Here is a 12004-nt window from a genome sequence, read left to right as displayed (position 1 = left end):
TTGCTGTACAGTAGAAACTAACACAACATTGTAAAGCAACTATACTCCAATAAAAATTAATTAAAATAAAAAAAATTTGTTCAAGTTAGTTAAGAATCTGGAGAGTACAAATTAAAACCACAATAAGAAAGAAGCTGCATCTCTCAGATTAACAAAAATTGAAAAGCCCTGAAAATACCAAGTTTTGGTGAGAATGTGGAACAATGGGAACAATGCTGGGAGTGGATATTGGAACAAATGCTACAGCTCCAAAACTTAACTTCTAGGCATATAAACTCAGAAAAAACCTCTCGAATATATGTACAAGGAAATTGTTTTAACAACTTTTCTGGTAATATTAAAAGAAAAGCAGAGAAAGTTTGAATGTCAACACGGAGAATGGATAAAAAAATTGTATATAATGATGACGGAATACTCTCTGTTAATAAAAATAAATGAGTTAAGATTACATGTATCAGCAAGGCTAAATGTTGATCACCCCCATCCCACCAAATTCCCCTAAATCATACGATAAGATGAATAACATGACATCATTTTAATATATTTTAAAAAATGAAAAGCTGTATTACATATTATTTAGAATATATAATTAGAAAGATACATTTATATATAAATATTTGTTATGTATGTGTATATTTACATATATACATATAAATTATAATGAATGCACATGAATGAAAAATACCAAAATTATGATTATGATTATGGTTACCTCAGAGAGAGGGAGAAGAATTCCTTTGGGAAAGCATTCTGAGATCCTCAGCTATGTTTTTAATTCTTTGTTAGTTATATTCTTCTCTGTATCTTCTTATATATTTGAAACGGTTCAAAAACATGAATATTGTAAGGAATTTTCTGAAGGAATATAAGAGTTGGAGGAGGGTGGGGAAGTAAACTCTGAACGGAGGGAATCAAGGAAGGTAACGAGCTGGTCAAAGCAGCAAAGGGGTGAAAGGCTGGGATGGAAGTGAAGAGGGCACTACAGGGGAAGGTAACACCTTGAGCTTCTTCCTGAAACTAAGAGCAACCGTAGAGAACTGGGGATGGCTCGGTTCCACTTGAACGTGGAGACAGGTAGAGAACAGGAGGAAATGTAATTTAGGAAGCTCAGGAAAAGCTTTGACCATTAGGGTTTTCTATTTTGTTCCCATAGAGTGGAAAGATCCATACAGGGCTTTTCAGCAGGGAATTATAAGATTTGCTGTGTGCTTTAGAAATACTAAAATGGTACGGAATAAATCAAGACTTTTATTGTAAAAATGATGAATCTGATATGTGAAGCATACTTAAGAAACCACTGCAAGATTCCAGGCAAGAGATGATAGAGAGGTACCTGTAGCTAGGAGGGTGGCACTGGAAGTTGGAAAGAAAAGATAGTTGTGAGAAAGAGCATTAAGATAAGAATGAAAAGATTCAGAGTCTGACTGAGCATGGGGTGTGGGGATGCCATGTAAGATTCACAGATAACTACAAGGTCATTAATAGAAACAGAAATATCAGAAGGATGCGCTGGTTTTGAAAAGAAAGTTCAGTTTTAAACGCATTGAATTTTATCTATTCCTTACAGAGATATTGAGAAGGCAGCTGAGAACCATGTATCTGGTCAATGATGATATTAAAACACATGTAACATCCTAAAAAAACAAGAAAATATTGGTGGGATAGAATCTTCTGGAATGACTATTTTTATGATGCTGAAAAAGAACCAGGTAGAGTTGCATAAGTGGTGCTAAGAAAGGGTCTAAGTAGATGGTCACAGCATCATGCTGAAGCGAGGTGAAGGAACTAGAACTGAATTTGAAGATTCATAGGTCACCGGTGCCTATTGAGAGAATAGTTTTAAAAGAACGGCTAAAAATGTAATGCATTGTTTAAAAACTCTAACGAAGTTCTGATTATAACTTAGTTTTAAAGCGTTTCTAATGCTATTTTAACTAATTATGTAATTTGATTCCAATTCTTTGATTGTTTCTTACTTCTCTTCCTATTTATCACTCTTGTAGGGATTTTCTCATCTTCAGGGCATTTACCAAACAATAGTTTCCAGAAACAGTTACAGGACGAATGAAGTATAGTCAAACAATCTAGCTTCATTTTTTCCCACTGACACAGGTGTCTTCCAAAGCCCTAAGGTTTTGGTTTTTTAACTTTTTGGCCTTGCCACGGGGCATGTGGGATCATAGTTCCTGACCAGGGATCAAACCCGTGCCCCCTGCATTGGAAGTGTGACGTCTTAACTACTAGACAGCCAAGGAAGTCCCCTAAAGCCCTAAGGTTTTAAAAATTACTTTGTGCCAGGAATTTTAGTGTAATGCCTATTATGTTCACCTATTTTAGCTACATCCATTGAATTAATGGGATTAGTTTGTGTTTTTCTTTTTAACTAATTAATCTGTCAGCATATGACACAACCAGTTCCTCAGATATAACAATATAATTTTGGTATTCCATGTATTCAAGTCTTTTATCAATAACATTTGTATGGTCCAGTTCATATTTTTACAGACTTACAGTAGCTTTCTCCCTTCAAGTATTTCTCTAAAAAAAGTCATAGTAAATCCTAAATATTAGGCATTTGGTTAAAAAATTTGTATTTGTTATTACTTATAATTCTTAATAAAATTATTATTATTTTCACATGCAGAATCACCATAGCATCTTAAATCTGGAAGAGGCCTTAGAGAAAATTAATCTAATTTAACCAAATTAAATTTGACATATGAGTAATGAAAATCCCAGAAAAATTAAGAAACTATGTTAAAGTCACATAGCATGTTAACACATCATATATGATTCAGTTACAAAGACCAACACATAATAAAATGATTAAACAGTTATCTGCCTGTTTAGTCATTCTAATATTATTAGATTTCCACTATAGATATCAAATTATATTAGGAGCTTATGAGGAAACAAAAGGAGGTGATAACATTGTTCCATCCCTCTAGGAGGTATACTTGGGAAAAATCTTTACTGTGCCATCTGCAGAATCTAATATAGAAAGCTGTCAATGTTGGATGAAGGAAGAATGAGGAATTTTAGTTAACAAAATGCCCTTTCTCTATTACATAGTAAAAGTACTAACAGACAAGCCAATCAAGGGACTTTACAGATTAATATTTTTAAACAAAGCAGTCAAATTCATTATCAAGCGCCAGATGCTTTAAGAGTTCACTTCAACTCAAATTTTTTTGTCATCAGAAAGGCTGACCAAGCAGGATTGGGAAATTTAGCTAGATTTTTCTCCCTTTTCCCTTCATTTAGGTAATCTCTTTACTTCTCACTCAATACTAGAAGTAGAGGGGTGTGCACAAAGGCACGTTGAAGTAAGTATATATGAAAACAGTAGATCTTAAATATTCAATGTAATAGCACAAAGATTTGAAATAACTATAAAATTTAAGCTTAAGGTCAGAACTCAGGTTATTGTATAGTAGATAATTTTGGAGGAAAGGAGTAACAGTTAATAAAGGAAGTTACTGTTAAAATAGAGGAAGAGAGATATAATATAGTTCCAATTTTTTTCTAAATCATGTATTTGAGTTTTTAAAAAAATTGCTTTTGGATATGAGTAGGATGAAAGACAGAGGAGTGGGCCATTAGAAAATCAGCCACAGTAAACTATGCCAGCGTGACATTAAGCCATGATGATTAAGGGGTACTAATAAAATTCTGAAAGATTTATTTTCAAGAAACTATTCAAATTAGTTCCGTTTAATATTAAATGAATGCTTGGGTGCATTACTCTTACTAAAGACATGAAAATCTTATGTTCCCACAGAGTAGTAAATGATTCTAGATTCGGCCACAGTGTGGAGATGTTGTGACACAGATTCACCTTGCCATGCCAGCGGAATGCTGAGTTCTCATATTGGAACAGGGATTTATTTCCACTACCTGCTCCGATTTTCCTTTCCACTTTATAACATCTTATCATAAACGAGTGCTTCCGTTTTCTAGTATAAGTTCACACGTGTATGGCACACTTTTTTTGGGAAGGAACATTAGAATTTCTATGCATCTGGTACCCCTAAATGTTCACATATGATGCTTTTAACTGTTCCTCCATATTACAACTAGGAATCCATGTAATGCCAAATGAATCAATTTCAATATACAGTGTTCTTGAAAGACCCACTAGAGCATATAAAATAATAGCAAATACCACCACAGTTTGTGGGTTTCATCTAAGAATGAAATGGCGTTTGTGGTAAAAAGCATTCATGAATTCATGTGCAAATCAAGCTGTTCACTCATTCCACAAACATGAAGTTCCTACTCCGTGTCAGGCATACTTTCTGGATGTTCAGGGAGAGACAAAAACATGATACCTCCCTACTGGAATACAACGCCATTGCAAAGACATAAAAAGACAAAATTACTATGTGAATTAAACATAATGAAGGGAAAATAAAGAATATAATAAAATATTTTAAATTGATACAGATGAGAAGAGAGGAAGGAGGGAAGTAATGTTATCCAGGTGGAACGTGTTCCAGGCAGAGGGAACAGCATTTGGGGAGGTCCTCAGGGGGAAGGAGTTTGGCCAACAGACCGAAAGGATGTTACTAGGTCAATAGGGCTTGAGCCTGTTGAGGACGGTGGGCTGAGAATGGCAGGAGATGACCTGTCATGTCAGCAGAGGCCAGAACATTAAGGCCAGTGAATGAAATGACAAGGATTAATAGATTTTGTTCCAGATTCTGTGGGAAGCCACTGGAGGGTTTATAAGAAAGAGAACAAGAAGATTAGCTTTTTGCTTCCTGCTATACTATGTAAATTCCAACACTGAACATTAAAAACTTTAAGGACTTTTTTTTTTTTACTAGTTTTCTTTTTTCTTCAATTTTATATTTATTTTCCCAGAAAATACCTTGCACAAGAGATGCTTAAAGTTTAAGGATTAGAGCTTTTTGGGTAAAAAAAAAAAAAAATCCCTTTGAAAATATGTTTGATTCTGGTGATAATATTTCACTTTTTTCCTACAACATAATTCTCCATTCAGCCATGAATTTGTGTAATTTGATAGTTGAATGGACTTTACCTTTATTTGAAAAACAGTTGGATCATTAAACTACTAAACTGTATTTTAGCAATGTTCATTGAATTTATTATTCAGGGAAGAAAAAGAACAAAAACATCCCAATGATGGTGTTCAGTACATAATTTGCAGGAATGTAGATCCTTAAAACTGAGCTGAGTATCTTTTGGCAGACAGTGAGAAAGCCTAGGCTCTTCCCTATTGAATGAATTTGCTATGTCACTCTATGTAAACTATTTACATTCTTTTACCGGCTGAGAATTCCAGCACCTACATTACCACACAGCATGTCTTGGAGAGTGATTGTTATATGCTGAAGTGACTGAAGGTGCTTCAGAATTGGCTACATGTTAAAATAGTTAAATGTCATCCACACTCACCAGCTACAAAGCTGCAACATAAAGGGAAAAGAAACAGAATGATGAAGAGTGGATAATAATTACAGGGATGAAATTAAGATACAGAGTTTTCTCAAATTGACTCTACTTGCAATCCACCCTCAGGGTAAAAAGTAAAAAATTTACAGAAATAAATGCATGGGAAACCTGCTTCAAAAACATACAGGTTTGGAGGGATAAATTTGTTTGTTTTTTAAAATGACATTTTAAATAAATTAAAATTGATGATGAAGGTCTTTTGCATTTGCCCACATACCATTTTTGAGATGTTCTTCTTTCTTTCGTGTATATTCAAGTTTTCATCTGGTAGCATTTTTCTTCTGCCTGTTCTATTCCATTATCATTCTTCCTAATTCCTGACTGTTATGAATTCTCTCAGCTTTTTTGAAAAGTTTTTCATTTCAATTTTAGTTTTAAAAGATATTTATTCTGGGTACAAGATTCTAGGTTGACTTTTTGTTTTCTTTCAGGATGTTAAAATGTAGCTTCATTCTTATTTTTGACAACGAGAAGTCTAAAATCATTCTTATCATTGCCCTCTATACATAATGAATCTTCCCTCACCTCTGGCTGCTTTTAAGGTTTTCTCTTTATTACCTGTTTTCATCAATTATGATGTTCTCAGTATAGTTTCTTTTTTTCTTTATCTTGCTTGGGATTTATTAAGCTATTTGAGTCTGTGGGTTTACAGTTTTTATCAAATTTGGAAAAAAATTGTCATTTTTTTTCAAATATTTTTTCTATTCTACCCTTTTCTTTCACACTTTTTCCCCTACCTGGAGATACCATAAACACAGGTTAGGCTGCTTGATATTGTCCCACAGGACAGTGAGGCTCTGTTCATTTTTTTTTTTTTTTTCATTTGATTTTCTCTGTGCTTTTTGGGGGGATAGTTTCTATTGCAATGTCTTCCATTTACTTTTCTTTTTCCCTCCTGAACTGTTTAATTTGCTGACAACCCATCCAGTGAAATGTTCATGACAAAGTATTTTTCATTTCTGGAAGTCTCATTTGAGTATTTTTTATATCTTCCAATTCTTTCCTCATTATATTTATGTTCTCTTTTAAATTCTGAGCATATTTACAAAGTCTTTAGTTGCTTTAAAGTCTTTGTCCACTAATATCATCATCTCTGTTATTCCTTGGTCTGTTTATATTGATTGATTCCTTTTTTTCTGGGTTAAGATTTATGTTTTCCTAGGACTTCCCTGGTGATCCAGTGGGTAAGACTGCACGCTCCCAATGCAGGGGGCCCGGGTTCAATCCCCGGTCAGGCAACTATATCCTGCATGCGTGCTGCAACTAAAGATTCCACATGCCACAGCAAAGATCCTGGTGCAGCCAAAATAAATATTAAAAAAAGCATAGGTAATTTTAAACATACGTTTTAAAAAAAGATTTACATTTTCCTACTTCTTGGTGCATTTAGTAATTTTTGATTGGATGCTAGACATGGTCAATTTCTGGTTGTTGAGTGCTAGATTTTGTTGCATTCCTTTAACAAGTTCTGTACTTTGTTCTGGCAAGTTACATTACTTACAAATAAGTTTGGTCCATTCAAACCCTGCTTTTAAGTCATTTTTGGGTGGGTAAATGTAGCCATTCTTTAGGACTAGTTTATCCCCAATATAAAAAGTAGTCTTTTCTGGAGACCCTATAGACACCCAGTGTATTAGTCTGCTTGAGCTGTGATAACAGAATACCACAGACTGGGTAGCTTAAACAACACAGATTTATTTTCTCACAGTTCTAGAGCCTAGAAGTCCAAGATCAAGGTGCTGGAAGGGTTGGTTTCTGGTGAGAGTTCTCTTCCTGGCTTGTAAATAGACACCTTCTTACTGTGTTGTCATATGGCTTTTTCTCTGTGCATGTTCTGAGACAGACTGAACTCTTTAGTGTGTCTCCTATCTTCTTATATATAAGGACACCAGTACTACTGGATTAGGGTCCCACCCTTATGACCTCATTTAACCTTAAATATTTCCTTAAATGATCTCATTTAACCTTAATTATTTCCTTGAATGTCCTATCTCCACACACACTTACATTGGGGGTTAGGGTTCCAATATATGAATATTGGGGGAACACAATTCAGTCCATGAAACCAGTATATTCAATGAGGCTTTTCCACCCTGGTTGGTGTTTTACCCTACACTTGTTCATATTATTCTTCAAAGACTTCATGTCTCTATAACCATATGTAGAGTCTAGATAGATAGAAGGCAAGTCTAGATATATCTAGAAGGCAAGATATATATATATATATACATATCTTGTTAATCTAAATATATTATGTCATACTGTGGTTCTACTCACAGCCCCCAAAACCTAAAATTTATATTTAATTAAAATCTGACATGAAATCTTTACAAATAAAATTCAGTCTCACAATAGTGAAAATGTTGTGAAATATATTGTGGAAAATTGCCCCCAGTTGAGAACCACTGCTGTGATGTATCTTTAGATTGACCAAACATGTGAAAATAATGAAGCTCTTTGTTAAACAATTGAATTTCACTGCTCTCACGAACATTCTATAGCAATGTCACTTAACCTTCTGTGTAAGTGAGAATTACAGAGATGCAAGTAAGTGTAGGGAGTGCATCTGAGTTTAAAAAGTTGTACAGGTGATAATGATGCACAAATATTGAGAATTACTGTTCTAGAGCTCAAACTTGAGTGTGTCTCAGAATCAGCTGGAGGCCTTGTTAAAACACAGATTGCCAAGGCTCACTCCCTGAGACTTTGATTCATTAGGACCAGAGCTTAAGACTGTGTGTACATTTCTAACAATTTCCCAGGTGATGCAGCTGCTGCTACTTAGGGAACCCTAACCTTGAAAACCATCGTTTTATAGCGTAGTTATTTGTGCTATTTAACTCTGGCAATAGTAATCTTTCAAACAAAAATTCTATTAATAATGTGATAAGTTTGAGAGCACCGTGTTTCATAGTCAAAGAAGTATGGGAATTAGAATCAAAATGAAAACAAGACACCTTAGTTCAGATCTTGCTCAACCCTAACTGGAAAGTCATTTTGTGTTCCTGAATCTCAGATTCATCATCTGTAGAAAGGGAATTATCCTATATGATTAACTATCTTGTATAAGCAACATTTTTACATTAATTAATTTTCAGTAATAAACACTACTTTCACTCCACCTCTTTCCTCATACACACTTCACCGAAAAAAAAATATACTGATGATAGTGTATGGACACTTTTAACTAAAAAGGCTCTAAACAGTTAAGACAAAAGTCACTGGCGGATCCTCTGTCGGGATATCTGGAGCATAGTAATCATTTTAATCTTCTTGGTCAATTCTGGAATAGTTCTTAAGAAATACAGTGGGTCCTGAGTCCTGATTGGCTAGATTACATCTTGAATCTCTTTAACCTTTCTTGGAATACACAAATTCTGGATTTACTTTAGAATTAACCAGAACTTTTGAGATTCTAATAATTTGAGGAATAACTAGGAATATATCCACTATGATTATTTCAGACTGAACTGAAAACATTTACATCTACCTTATTGAACTTTCTGGTTACTTTTGGTCATTTATGAGAAATAAACATGACTTCACTTGAGAGTCTGCTTGAAAGCTTTGCCAGTAAGATGCATCAGTCATTAGGAACTTGCTTCTTAAGATAGACATATTACACAATGTTCTTTACTACATTTTCCTGATGGAAGGCTGTGTAATGCATGTTACCACTTCTGTCATTAAGGGTATGGATCTTGCTTAGCATGACAGTTTGTGGGATCCTAGTTGTGTGGTATATTTATAGGCATCTAACCAGATGAATAACATCTGATGAGTTCAAAGCACACACATTAATGGTAATATGGACATCTTTCTGAATAAACTACAAAAACAAATCCAAATTCTGTGGTAATGCTTCCATCTGTCCAATGATATTCCTTATTGTAGAATATCATACAGTGGTGGTGTCACTAATGTTATGTCTCTAGAGCATCATGTAACCTTGGGAGCAGAAATATCTGAAGAACCAAAAAAGAGTAAAGGCTGTAATTAAAAATAAGCCCCAAGAAATAGTTTCCATGTGGTTGTGAGAGGCCCTTGAGCACAGCTGGAAAATTTCAGGCTGAAATATGTTGGAACAATAGTTTACAGAGGAAAGTAGCTGGGTTTGTGGTTACACTTGGAAGTGAAATTTCCTTGCTTGGTCATAATAGCAAACTAGCTATAAAGTTTGGAAGAATATTCCCTGAAGAAGACTGTCACTCCCTGAATTACAAAGAGAAGTATAATAGAAGATGATTTCTTAAATGAGCAGATGGGCTTATACTCACATTAAGTATAGTTTAGGAATAATTTATTATATACAAATGAAAATAAGTTTCTAGGTGTAAAGAAAAATACAGATTTATTTAATAATAAAGGGTTGAAGAATCCAAAATTTGGGAGAGGAGATTAGGATTTAGTATAAAGTTGTAAAATAAGGTTACATTTTAAATCTTATGGTACAAATCTCTCCTTTTAGTATTTGAATAAACATCCCAATATATCCAAAATCAACTCACTGTTTCCTTCCAGAATTGCTTTTTCTTCTGCATTTCCTTTTTTGTTGTTATTGTTACTGGCATCATCTTCCTTCAAGTCATCTACTCTTGAAACTTTGGTGTTATTTTTTACTTCACCTTCTATTCATCTTTCACATTAAATCAATTGTTAATTTCTTTCATCTGGACTGCTAATAAGTCATTCACATCCATCTCTATTTTTTAAATTGTTTTAAGATGCTGGGATTATTGAAAATAGTCTTAAAAGAAATGCCAGGCCAGCAGAGAAGTACTGTAAGTTATAAAGTCTTCAGGTGTGGATAATCATTTGGAAATGGGAGGTGGGGGGATGGGTGGTTAATTTGTGGTTGATGAAATTTTAAGAAATCAACCCATTGAAAAGCTAGAGTGGAATCCAAGAGTAGGGATAGAAAAGCTGAAAACAGATGTGTGGCAGGCACATGTGGGCAATCATGAACAATATTTTGGATGATAGAGGTGCATTTTAGAAGAAGAACGTATATTGCTGCTGACAAGCAGTATTATCAAACTATTAAAAATGATTCCTAATATGGGTCTATCTGGGGTAAAAACGAAATCTGCCTTCTAAGAAAGTAGCTTCAATCAACGTTTCTTCAACCTTCAGACGTATATTAGTAAATTATGTAGTTGTTAGAATATAACGCTGGAGATTTTGTTCAATGTTTGTTTGTTTTTAAAATAATGATAAAAATTTTTATTGCTGCTGAAAAGGAATTTAAAAGACCAGTGCAATCGATAGTTGCTATAATGTGCATGCTGGCTTAGTGGTTAGGATATCAACATATGACAAATTTAAGTACTTCGTTAGAGACCCAAATCATCATGTAAGTTCAGTGAATCACTAGGTGAACGTTAGGGTTGTTCCTAGTTGAATTAGTTTTCTATTGCTGTATAACGAATTACCCCACATTTAGCAGTTTAAAACAAAACCCATTTATTACTCACAGTTCTGTAAGTCAGAACTCTGGGATGGCGTGGCTGGGTTCTCCGCTCAGGGTCTTACAAGGCTGAACACAGGGTATCAGCAGGCTTTGTTCTTAACTGGGCGCGGCGTCTTCCCATAATTCCTGTTATTGGCAAAATTTAGTTCCTTGCAGTTATAATAGAGAGGTCCCCGTTTCTCTGTTGGCCATCAGTGGGCAGCTGTTCTTATCTCCATAAGGCCATCTGCAACCCTTCTTAGGTGGCTCCTTCCACCCTCATAAAAGCAAGTCTTCACGCTTCCGATCTCGCTGACTTGCTCTTCTGCCATCAGCTGGAGAAAGCTTTCTGCTTTAAAAGACTTGTGTGATCGAATCAGACTCACCTGGATAATCTCCCCGTCTTAAAGTCAACTGTACCACAGAGCACAACATAATCGCCGGAATGATACCTCATCATATTCACAAGCTCTGGGGTTACGGGGAGACATCTCTGTGTATGCCTGTGGCTGGGTGGCGGCGGGGATGCATTTTAGAAATATTGCCTGCCACCCCTGTGTGATGTCAGCAACGGGATAGAGGTGGTGGGTCACAGTGTGAACCAGTAAGAAAGACAGGCAGGATGGGATTGTCCTTCCTATTGGATCTGCAAGTACCAGAATGCCCTGATTAAATGAGAGTTAACAATGCAGGAATCAGTAATTTTCAAAGAATTAGAGTAAAATTCACTTAGGATGGTATTTAACAAAATGAATATGGAAACATTTTTGGTAAATTTGAAGACAACGAAGCCACTAACATCTTATGCAACTATTCTCATGATCCCAATAAATTGCATACATGTTGGCCAAAGGGCTGCAATGAGATAAAATAATTTACCATTCCTAGACATTCTCAAGGAGAAGCATAAAAATGAAATCTTGGATTGCCATGATTTTCTATGGTTTAACAGAAAAACAGTGAATTGTAAAATACTGCTTACTTAAGAAAACATTTCCTAATAAAATGAGTGGGCCTTCTCTAAGATTTCCTTACCAAATGTATATATACTCCTCTCCAACCTCCCTGCCCCACACC

This window comes from Balaenoptera ricei, chromosome 4 (assembly GCF_028023285.1).
Source record: "Balaenoptera ricei isolate mBalRic1 chromosome 4, mBalRic1.hap2, whole genome shotgun sequence".
In the NCBI taxonomy this organism is placed as follows: Eukaryota; Metazoa; Chordata; class Mammalia; order Artiodactyla; family Balaenopteridae; genus Balaenoptera; species Balaenoptera ricei.
This window is presented reverse-complemented; position numbering follows the sequence as displayed.